The sequence below is a fragment of the Mustelus asterias genome, chromosome 7, assembly GCF_964213995.1.
Source record: "Mustelus asterias chromosome 7, sMusAst1.hap1.1, whole genome shotgun sequence".
Classification (NCBI taxonomy): domain Eukaryota; kingdom Metazoa; phylum Chordata; class Chondrichthyes; order Carcharhiniformes; family Triakidae; genus Mustelus; species Mustelus asterias.
Window position 1 is genome coordinate 123,826,292 of NC_135807.1, and position 12,358 is coordinate 123,838,649.

Consider the following 12,358-nt stretch of genomic DNA (forward strand, 5'->3'; position numbering starts at 1 on the left):
ATGGCAAAGTGCCATGTCTTTTATCATGGGTAGGATGAGGAGGCAGATCCCGAGCCTACCTCAGTGAGAATGGGATTGACCCCTTGTGTGTCATTGGCCTTCACCCGAGCCACCCATCTAGCCAACTGAACTATACCAGCCCCCAATGCCAACTAATACATCTCAATTATTATACATCAGCTAATAGATATCCAGGAGGATTCTCCAGTCCTGTCAGACGGCCCGTGGGAATCCCTATGCCTCGCTGATGGAGCGTCGGCAAAAAAAATCCGGATTCTTGCCAGGCATGAAGGCAATCGGGATTCACCCGGCCGGCCCCAATTGGGTTCCCGCCCGGATCAGGCGGGATCCCGAAAACTATGCAAGGACAGTTGAGAGAATGCATGATAACAGTGGCTGCATCATGGCGGGTACCTGAAAGAAGGCCCCCGTCACAACACTGAACGGACTGAGTGGTGATAAACATTACCATCATGCCTTGCATAGAGGCACACATTAGTGCAATCTGTGTCATGTTGATGCTTGAATGAGCTTAGCATCGGGATGCTTGGTGACTTGAGTTCCAACTCTGATAATTAAATCAATTAAATTAAATTAACTAAGCTAAGGGCAAAGCAAGAAGGGCAGCTCCTTCAAGGGGAACCGCCCAAAACAAAAACAAATCAAAAATGGAACTTAAAACATCAAACCACAATGTGATTAAGATGGTCAATAATACACTCCAGTCCCTGCGGTGCCCAACGGGCACGGAAGGCCTCAGTGGTGTTTGTGGAAACTGCATGCTCCCTCTCCAGGGCCACCCAGCTGCCAATGTAGCCCTGGAAGAGGGGCAGACACTTGGATTAGATGACCCCATTGATTGCCCGCTGCCTGGACCTGTTCATAGTGGGTTTGGCCAGTCCCAGGAGCAGGGTCACAAGAAGATCCTCCTCCTTTCCCACCCACCTCCACACCAGGTGCCCATAGATCAGGAAGAGCAAACAAAAGAGTAACAAAAGATTTTTTAAATAACTGAATAGGGAGTGCAGTCCAAATCACCCGATGTAAACGCGATCCACGGACTCCACAAGATCGCAAAAAGGGAGGTCTCTTGGGAGTCCGTGAACCGGAGTAACCTACAGTTGTATGGGACTGCGGCAGGCACTCCCCTCCACCCCAGATCCCTGATGTTAAGGGGGAGGATCCATCATTAGAGGGACATCCACTGGGGACCTCCACCACTGGATGGCAACAAGACATGCCAAGGTGTGTCTGGGCAACGGGGGAGGGCACAGAAGTGGAAGGTCGCTGAGAGGTGGATTTGAACTTCCATGCTACTAAACCCTCTGGCCTGACTCTGTTGCCTGAGTGTGGGGCTCAGGGCACACAGCAGGTGCCCTCCCCAAATGAAAGGGTCTTCAGGTCTCATAAGGCAGGGAGTCACCACATTATCGAGATCCCCCCTCACAAATCCGCAACCAGGGCCCTCATCGTCGTCCCCAGGACTGCCCCTCTGTTATAACCTCCTCCCAACCACTTCCATGCTCCCTCAGAGGGAGGGCACTCACACTGCAGTGATAGGGGCACAATCCCAACATGGTGGAAGCGCTGCCTGCCTGCCAATCACCAGACCCACTGGAGCAACCTGACAGAAGGAAAGTTCTAGACAGCAAGGCACCCCTCCCCACAAGATTACAACAGTGACCCCCAACCCTGACCCTGAGTTGAACTTATCAGTTTTCCCTGCAAATTTCTTCGCCAACTTCAATTTCCTCACTGCCCCGCAGTTATTTCCTCTTCCCCATGGATGACCTACAGATAACAGCGCTTCTCACACAAAGGCTGCTGATACCAACTCACAAGCGAAGATACTGAACTATGGAGCACTCGTGTTTTAGAGTGTGATGTAGTCACATTTTCACACGTCATGCAGTCAGACATCACATGGTGGAGCTCGGTCCAGGCAAGACTGAAGGACTTGATGTCCTTTAGCTAAAGAAAGGGCAACGTTTTGTGCAGAATTCCTTCTTACTGCCTGATAAACCCAGCTAAAATTGAACCAAGAACTGGATTCTGTTTCGCTGAAGTATCTCATGATAAAACGATTTGTCAATCGTATCTCGTTCAGGATCACAGATGAAGAATGGGCCTCTCCGTTCGCCCTGACCATTAAACACTCGGAATGGCGATGACTGCCTGAGCGCTCAGTTCCAAAATCCCCCACGGACGGGAAGCTGCCAGGTTTATGTTTATACCGATCTGTTGTAAATGGCGTCAGCATAACATCACGCCTGTGCCCATTGAATATTCAGTGAGGGGGAATATCCGGAGTGAGTGCTTGATAATGATATGCTAAAGTATTAAAATGAGGTTCCCAGGCTCCCGCAGCGTCTGAAATTACTCTGCAGTGAGGGCGATTGAAAATAGAAAATTGCGATCTCATCAGCGAAATTTGCTTTTTCTGAGTCGCTCCGGATTTTGTGGCCTCACCATTGATCCCACCCACGGAGAGTCCGGGCTCAAAATTCCTGCACAAGGCTATACTGCAAAAGGAAATAATTGAATTGGTTGCTTTTATATGTCCTGAAATAGCTAAGGGTGCTATATAAATGCAAGTTCTTTCTTTACTTATTAAAAATAATACTGTACTGTGGTTTACATGATAAAATAACCCATTTATAAAAGAATGCATCATCTTGCTATTAGTTCTGCCAGTCCTGTGTGTGGTGGTAATGTATGAGGCTGATGAATAATGCTGTTTATCGGTTCTTAGAGCTGATATCTGTCATGGGCCCATTCTTCATCTGTGATCCTGAACGAGATACGATTGACAAATCGTTTTATCATGAGGATACTTCAGCGAAACAGAATCCAGTTCTTGGTTGAATTTTAGCTGGGTTTATCAGGCAGTGAGAAGGAATTCTGCACAAAATGTTGCCCTTTCTTTAGCTAAAGGACATCAAGTCCTTCAGTCTTGCCTGGACTGAGATCCACCATGTGATGTCTGACTGCATGACGTGTGAAAATGTGACTACACCACACTCTAAAACACGAGTGCTCCATCGTTCAGTATCTTCGCTTGTGAGTTGGTATCAGCAGCCTTTGTGTGAGAAGCGCTGTTATCTGTAGGTCATCCATGGGGAAGAGGAAATAACTGCGGGGCAGTGAGGAAATTGAAGTTGGGGAAGAAATTTGCAGAGGGAAAAATATGTAGAAAGAACATTGATTTAACTAGTAATTCACTGAAATTGCACTGATATCTGACATTATTACAGCTCGCTCACATTCCTTTCATAACTAATTGCCCTGTAATAATTTCCCCGATTGTTTATGTTTAACTGGTATTGGGCATTGCACTGGGAAAGGTCACAACATATGGATTCTCTCTAAGCAGCCATTATTAACCTCACTTTATTTACACTTCCCGAGACAGAGAGGGCAGCAAGGAGGGCTCTACACTACCCTGGCACAGTGGTTAGAACTGCTACCTCACAGCGCCGGGGATCCGGGTTCAATTCCCAGCTTGGGTCACTGTCTGTGAGGAGTCTGCACATTCTCCCCATGTCTGCATGGGTTTCCTCCGGGTGCTCTAGTTTCCTCCCACAATTCGAAAGACGTGCTGGTTAGGCGCATTGGCCATGCTAAATTCTCCCTCAGTGTATCCGAACAGGCGACGGAGTGTGGCGACTAGGGGATTTTCATAGTAACTTCATTACAGTGTTAATGTAAGCCTACTTGTGACACTAATAAATAAAATTTAACACTCCCTCCCCACTTAGGAAACAACTTATATATCCAGATGTAAAATATAGACACATGAACATAATTTTCCAGAGTACTAAACAAATATCAACAATACCTGAAATTTATCACATTGAGTTACATATCTGTTTTTGCTGCAATCACAATAACGTATATATGACCAAAGTTGCCACAGTAATTTATGTAGAATCCCACAGTGCAGAAGGAGGCCACTCGGCCCATCGAGTCTGCACCAACCACAACCCACCCAGGCCCTATCCCCATAGGTCCATGTACTTACCCTAGCTAGCCTCCCTGACACTAGGGGTTAATTTACCCCAATCCACCTAACCCGCATATCTTTGGAGTGTGGGGGGAAACCACAGCACCCGGAGGAAATCCACGCAGACACGGGGAGAATGTGCAAACTCCACACAGACAGCAACCCAAGACAGGAATCGAACCCGGGCCCCTGGGTACTGTGAGGCAGCAGTGCTAACCACTGTGTCACCATGCCACCCTGTAAATCTATGTCAGCAATAAATGATTTTCCTGAACACCAGTATATATTTAATAACATTATCATCATTTAACAAGAAATAATGAACAAAACAATGGTTGGAATGTGATCACCTTTCGCGCCGGTGGGATTTTCCCATTCCGCTGCAACGAACGGAGATTTGGCTGGGCACCAAATTCTCCAACTTCACTGCAGTGGGAGCGCGTTGTGAACAGCCAGTAAGATCTCACCCAGCATATTTCTTCCTTCTTCCAATCTACTTTCAATTAATCTGTCTGACTGCTTTCCCTTTCTACCTAGACATCGCCTTCCATTTCCAACTCTGCTGACTCAACATCTCTGACTGTGTCAACCCTGAACTCTGTCAGTTGGGACATTGATTAATTTGACTGAATCGAAGATTCTGGTTCACTCTGCTCCACCAATGAATTCTGCACGACTGCAAACCTTCCATTTCTCTTTGATTGTCGCTTTGCTTCTGGCTTTTATTTGGGACTGGAGGAGGAATTTGGATTATAGGAGATTTATCAGCCTCTCCCTTAGTCAGATTTCACAAGGCACTGGCAGGGAGCGCAATTTTCCCGTCCTGTCTGCCGTTTCCCATCCATCCACCACAGGAATCATTGAGAGCAGGATGGACAATTTAATGACCGTCAAAAGATCCGTTGAAATCTGACAGGAATTTCTGGTCCCCAGTGGACAGGACCAGAAGATCTCGCCCTCATCTTTCTTTAGTAACTCCAGCTACATATTTCTCCTTATCACCTCAATGGTTTTTTTTAGCATGACCTTGGCATTTTTACCATGACCATGGCATTGATCTCGCTCTCTCTAAGTTTTGTGCCTGGTATATCATCACTCATTTGTCTTGATTTTCTCTTGCTTTCCTATTGCTGCCAGGCTTAAATAAACTAAACATTATCCTAGGTTCTTAAACACTAATTCATAAGGCAAGCAAGGTATTGTAGGCTGTGGGATTATTCTGTAAAAGCACAGAAATTTGTCTATCCTGTGTCGTAGAGAAACAAAGAATTAAAGGCGACACGGTGGCACAGTGGTTAGCACTGCTGCCTCACAGCGCCAGGGACCCGAGTTCAATCCCGGCCTCGGGTGACTCTCTGTGCGGAGTTTGCACATTTTCCCCGGGTGCGTGAGTTTCCTCCGGTTTCCTCCCACAATCCAAATATGTGTGGGTTAGGTTGATTGGCCATGATAAATTGTCCCTTAATGTCAGGGGATTAGGAGAGTAAATGTGTGGTGTTACAGGGATAGGACAGGACCTGGGTGGGATTGTTGTTGGTGCAGGCTCGATGGGCCAAATGGCCTCCTTCTGCACTGTAGATTCTAGGATAACACGGCAATTATGACCTAGTTTGTTTTCTCTCAAATACATTTGCAAAGACCTATTCGCAACCCTCACGCTTCTCTCTGCAGCACCATTCAATGCTGGGTAACATGGTGGTGTTAGAATATGTTTAAATCCATTCTTACTCAGAAATATTTCAAACTCTTCCAACATAAACTGTGGACAACTGGTAACCATGATGTGGAGATGCCGGTGTTGGACTGGGGTGGGCACAGTCAGAAGTCTCACAACACCAGGTTAAAGTCTAACAGGTTTATTTGGCAGCACTAGCTTTCGGAGTCTCAAGCTCCTTCCCTCAGGGTGAGGAAGGAGCTTGAGACTCCGAAAGCTAGGGCTGCCAAATAAACCTGTTAGACTTTAACCTGGTGTTGTGAGACTTCTGACTGCGACAACTGGTAACCCCTAAACTGCAAACCAATTTCTCAAAACTTCATCAGTTTGGCACTTGTGGTATTGGATATAGACTCAAACATTTATCCATAGGTATTGATCTTAACAAGGTTTTCTTTCCTTTCCACTTTGGGATGTACTCTTCCTATGATTTTCTTGTGTTTGACCATGGAATCAAATAAACGTTGGTTGGATAGTTTCTCATTTATTCTGAGATATATTTCTTTATTCTGAGACATATTTCATAATGTTTCACCTTTTGAGTTGTCCACCAATGTTATCTTCAAGCATCAGAAACAGCTGCAGAATTCTGAGTTTCGATCTTCTCCATCCTGCCTGTACTGCACCATTGGAATCATCGTCTACTGAGCTCCGATGACTCTGTGTACTTTTATATGTTTCAACCGGTTTCAGTCTCCCAGAAGTTTTGGTTTCCAGTCTCAGGTTTGGTCTTAGTTTCCTTGGTAACTAAGAGGATCAGTTTCCTTTCTTAGTTTCCCTTTTCAGTTTCCCTTTTCAATTAGGGTTCATCTCAAAAGTTACAAGCTTTCAAACCATGGATTCCATCACACACTTCATCAGGAGTAGCTGGCCCCATCATAGTGAGGAAAACATTTATTTTATCCTCATCCCCGATTTAATTTGCTTCCAGCTACATGCAAAAACTCAATTTCAAATGACACTGGTTCTTTTTGTTAGGGTTGAACTCCTCCATTTTCCCTAAATATGTCTTCAGTGCCATTTCCTTTTCAATTATGCACCTTGTGGGCTCACTGAGCTGCACCTGAACTTAATGGGTGGGATTTTACAGCCTTGCTCATCCCGAAATCATAAAACCCCACCCAAGGTCAACGGACCTTCGCATTGTCCACCCCTCGCCTGCTCCGATTCTCATGGGTTGGTAAAATCCCAGCCAATGTGCGCATGGAGAAATCTTTCCGTTTTCCCCTAATCAACTTCATCAGTTCCAGAAATCATGTCACAATGTTTTCCAGTTCTTAAATTCGCTAATAAATAATTCCTGCCCATCTTTGTTGCTGTCTTTCTGTTGTGCATTGCGTTGTGAAAGGACTGAAGTGGGCTCACTGTCAGTAGCCCATTATTGAACCAAACTTATTTACACCTCCACAACAGAGAGGGCAGCAGAGAGGGCACCAAACTGCATGTAGTAAGAGGCGTAACACAGAATATCCCCTTCCCACGCAGCCTCTCCCCATCCCCACCCTGCTCGCCAAAGTCTCTCCCACTTTAATCTCCCCATTCTCTCTCCCTCACTCTATCCCTCCTCTCCAGTGCCCAGCTGAGGCCTTACACCACAGGCATTTCTGGCTGGTGAGAAAAACTCAGATGTCCAGCCATTAAATTGGGCATGATCCCCATTTTCCTGGACGCTCAAAGTCACCCCTGCTCCCTGCTCCCGTCCCAGTAAATAACAGGGCCAGGATACCTGAAACCACGCAGTCAAAGCAGGTGCCACGAAGCCACTTAACATGCAATTAGCAAGTACGTTTTAATGAACATGTGGAAGAGCAGTGATGCACAGGTGGTTTCGAAGCTTCACTCAGGCAACAACGGTACTGCGATGAACCTCTTTAAAAGGACTCAAAGCACCACTGCACGCCACACAATGGTTCTATGTGTTCATAAGATGAAATCCTGGAATATCCCTGGATGAGGGAATGGAATGGTGCAGGACAATGCCAGAGATATGCCTTCTTGTTCTCAAAGTAGAAGAGCTACTCTGTGCATGTTAAAGTGATAGGCAGCGTGGTCTGAGTGGAGAGAGATATTGTGCATGTGAGTGGAGCAAAGTGTGGTGCTTTCTGCCACCACTTTCATCTCACCATTTTGGCACAAGGCACTTTTTTAAAGCAACTATGACATTTTCAAAATTGATCCAAAGATAATATTTTCTTTAGCGATCCCACACGCAAAATGTATTTGTTCTGTTACTGCCCATATGTTTTGTATGGAAAGAAGTGTACCTTTTCTTAGCCTTGGCATGTGTATTCCAATTAAATGATTCAGCAGCAAGCTTTTGTGAGTTTATTCTTACACACAGTGCAAATTAATGCAATGTCATGCATTTGGTCTCATGTATGAACACACTCACAAACACACACACACACACACACACACACAGATTGAATACAGATAAAGATAGTGCATTTTTGAAGACAACCATGTTATGATCCAGCAGGGGGCAACTGTTGTGCAAACCAAATCTCAAAGAGAAAATTGGCAAGCTTATCACAACTCTTTTCTTTTTGTACTTTGACCACAAGCAGATACGTGCACTGAAGTCAGAAGACACAAATTCCCATAACATTTTGGGGGATTTAAAAAATTTAATTGAAACATTTATTAACAAAAGAAAAGAAAACTTAAACATACAAGGTTACAGTTAAAATTAGTCTTGAAACATTCCAGCAAAAAGATTTCCTCCTTAGACTCAAGAATTAACATCTCTTTCAGCAACAATCCCTTATGTTTAAGTGTAAAAATCCCAGTAATGTTACCATAAGGCAAACCCACTGTTGCTGAAGTGAAGGAACGTCACAGGACCTCTCATCTCCCACTTAGCTGTAGAAATTTAAGAAAAATTGTAACAAAATCATCCTTTGTGAAAAAAGCAGACACTTCTTTAGGTTGACTGGAAACTGCCGGTTTTGCCTCCTCACAGCTCCTGTTTCCTGCATAGAGCAGCATTCTGGGGGATGTCACATGAACGCTCCCTACACAGCTCTCACATCTCTACTTAAGTTGTTTTTTTCCCCTCTTCCATCTTCATTCCATTGTCCTTGTCCTTCTTTGAAACTCACCGTTCTCAGAATTGAATTGATTTTTGTGTTTTCCATATTTCCCCCAGTTGCAGGTCAAATAAAATGTAATAGCCTTGTCTTATTTATTTATGATCTTTTCCAAGTTGTAAATCCCTTTTTACTTTCCTATGAAACTTAACAACTGAACACAACAAACTTTCTTTATCTCCTAATGCAAATTTTCACCCATGGCTAATTTACTTGTAGAAAATTCAACGAGGCCATATTTACTTCAAGTGCTTGCCTTTCACATCTGGGCTTCTTTGATGTCCTCAAACATTGTAGGTATCCAATCCCCAACTTAATTAAATTATGTCACACACAGGGCAGAATTTTTCTGTCCCACCCACCATGGGAATTGTAGCGGTCAGAACACTGACCATGCAAAGGTCCATTGATGTCAGGCAGGATTTTCCGGTCTTGAGGTAAGCACAGCCAGAATATCCCACCCACATAGTCACAAGCCCACTTCACAGAATGACATGATAAATCCCGAAAATATTAAAAATAATACCACCTTTTTCACAACAGTAAATTCCTTCCCTGATTTTCAATTTTGGGTCTCTGATGTGGCAAGGCTGTGGTTTCTTCAATAGATTTCATGAGTTCAAGTTGAACAGAGAGTCCTGTAAAGTGAAAAGTTCACAGAAGATTATTTTAGTCAAATCTCCAGGAGGTTGGTTATCAGGTGAACTTTGAAACTAGAATGGGTTAAGTATTTTGGCTGCTTGATGACTTCCAGCTAGTTTCAGAGTCTGGTTCTCAGGCTGGCTGACAACCGGTGGTTCTTAGAATGCAAAAATGGCACGGCCTTTCCCCGCAGCGGTTGTCTTGTCGGTGTTCTTCCGCAGTCTACCCTGGTCTGTCAGAATTTACATAAAACTCGTTAGCTCACGATAGTTTTGGTGACACTTTTGAGATCCACCTGGTGTAGGGTGGCATGGTGGCACAGTGGTTAGCACTGCTGCCTCACAGCACCAGGGACCCGGGTTCAATTCCGGCCTTGGGTCACTGTCTGTGTGGAGTTTGCACATTCTGTCTGCGTGGATTTCCTGCCGGTGCTCTGGTTTCCTCCCATACTCCAAAGACGTGCGGGTTAGGTGGATTGGCCATGCCAAATTGACCTTACTGTCAGGGGGACTAGCTCGGGTAAATATGTGGGGTTACAGGAATAGGGCCTGGGTGGGATTGTCGTCGGTGCAGAATGGGCCGAATGGCCTCCTTCTGCATTGTAGGGATTCTATGATTCTAGTTTGGATGGTCGGGCCTATTATGATACACTAGGAAGTTGATAGCAGCCATTGAGATTCTGTCATCCCTTTTGTCTAGTATGAAATATGGAGACAGGCAGTTGGGAAACTCCTTAGTCTTTAGCCGTTGGCCCATCTTTAAACAATGAGATGTCTGAATTCCACAAATGGTTGTGAGGTACCCTTACCTATGTCCTATGTAATTGGATATTCACTGGAGATTTTATACCATCTGTTGTCCAAATGCTCAACGTCACATGATTTACAGCAGTTCATCAGTGGCTATCTCAAAATATAAAAGACTGTTCAAGAAACTTATATATAACACATAGTCTACATGGAAAGTTATGAATAGGACTTGCCTTCACTGGGCATGACAAGCGACATAAGGGGAGGCAATGGCCTAGTGGTGTTATCACTAGACTATTAATCCAGAAACTCAGCTAATGTTCTGGGGACCCGGGTTCAAATCCTGTCACGGCAGATGGTGGGATTTGAATTCAATTTTTTAAAAGTCTGGAATTAAGAATCTATTGATGACCATGAAACCATTGTCGATTGTTGGAAAACCCCATCTGGTTCACTAATGTCCTTTAGGGAAGGAAGGAAATCTGCTGTCCTTACCTGGTCTGGCCTACATGTGATTCCAAGGCCACAGCAATGTGGTTGACTCTCAACTGCCCTTCAAAGGCAACTAGGAATGAACGCCCATGACCCACGATTGAATAAAAAAAAGTTGGGAAAATTAGATTCAGTGACTGCTGCAAATCAAGAGTCGACAGCCATGTTCTTTGCTTTCCTGTCAAAGCTTATGGACCGGAATTTTCCAGCCTTTCGTGCCGGTGGGATGCTCTGGTCCTGCCGACACAACACACCCACCGCGGGTTTCCCAACGGCGAGCTGTGTATTCAATTTGAGACACGTGGCAGGTTGCACGGAAAGTCCCATCCATATTGTTAAAATGTGAGGCAGACATTGCCGCTGAAGATTGTAGTGGAGCTTCGGAACTATGTATTCAGCTGCAGGTGCAAATAGTTTAAAAGACACCCATGCATTCGCTGCAGTTAGCTGCAACTCACACTCATTTTTAATAGTTTGGGACCAATTTCTCTAACTGAGCGGCAGTATAAATGACTAACCTCAGGATTTTTCTAACAGATCCTTTAAAAATGACAGTGAATTGGTTGTAAGTAATTACGATTCTTTGTTCTAAATTATATTCATTTGAATTGTCTTGGAAAGTTACAATAAATAAATCCCATCAGTTTTTCTTTTGTATTAAATGCACTAGACCAGGTTGCCAACTATTCATAGAATAGAATCCTGCAGTGCAGAAGGAGGCCATTCAGCCCATTGAATCTGCATCGACCACAATCCCACCCAACCCTTATCCCCATAGTTCCACATATTTACCCTGCTAATCCCCCTGACACTAAGGGGCAATTTAACATGGCCAATCAACCTAACCCGCACATCTTTGGACTGTGGGAAGAAACCGGAGCACCCGGAGGAAATCCACGCAGACACGTGGAGAATGGGCAAACTCCACATAGACAGTGACCCAAGCCGGGAATTGAACCAGGGTCCCTGGTGCTGTGAGGCAGCAGTGCTAACCACTGTGTCACCGTGCCGCCCCCCTGCTGCTCTGGAATCATATACAGCTCCCTGTGATTTTGATGAGTTGCTCTTAAAGCAAATCTATGTTTTTAATTTATTAGTGTCACAAGTAAGCTCACATTAACACTGCAATTAAGTTACTGTGAAATTCCCCTAGTCGCCACACTCTGGTGCCTGTTCAGGTACACTAAGGGAGAATTTAGCACGGCCAATGCACCTAACCACCACATCTTTCAGACTGTGGGAGGAAACAGGAGCAGCCAGAGGAAACCCATGCAGACATGGGGAGAACGTGCAGACTCCGCACAGACAGTGACCCAAGCCGGGAATCAAACCCGGGTCCCTGGCGCTGTGAGGCAGCAGTGCTAACCACTGTGTCACCGTGCCACCCTTGATGCTGTGTGGGTGAAAACGTGCAGGTAGCACATAAGTGAGTGAAGGAGCTCACTCAGGGGAGCACCACCAACACCTCAGTAAAGAGGGGCGCCCTCCCCCCAACACTCAAATAACGCATTAGCACCCCCACACCATGCAGGCATCAGGATCACTTGATCCAAACCTCCCTCAGCCCCCCTCTCCCCTCAGACCCCACACTCTACACCCCCCAACTCAGCTCCCCTCAGACCCCACTCAGCCCCCTCCCTCCTCAGACACCCCCCTACTCAAGCCCACC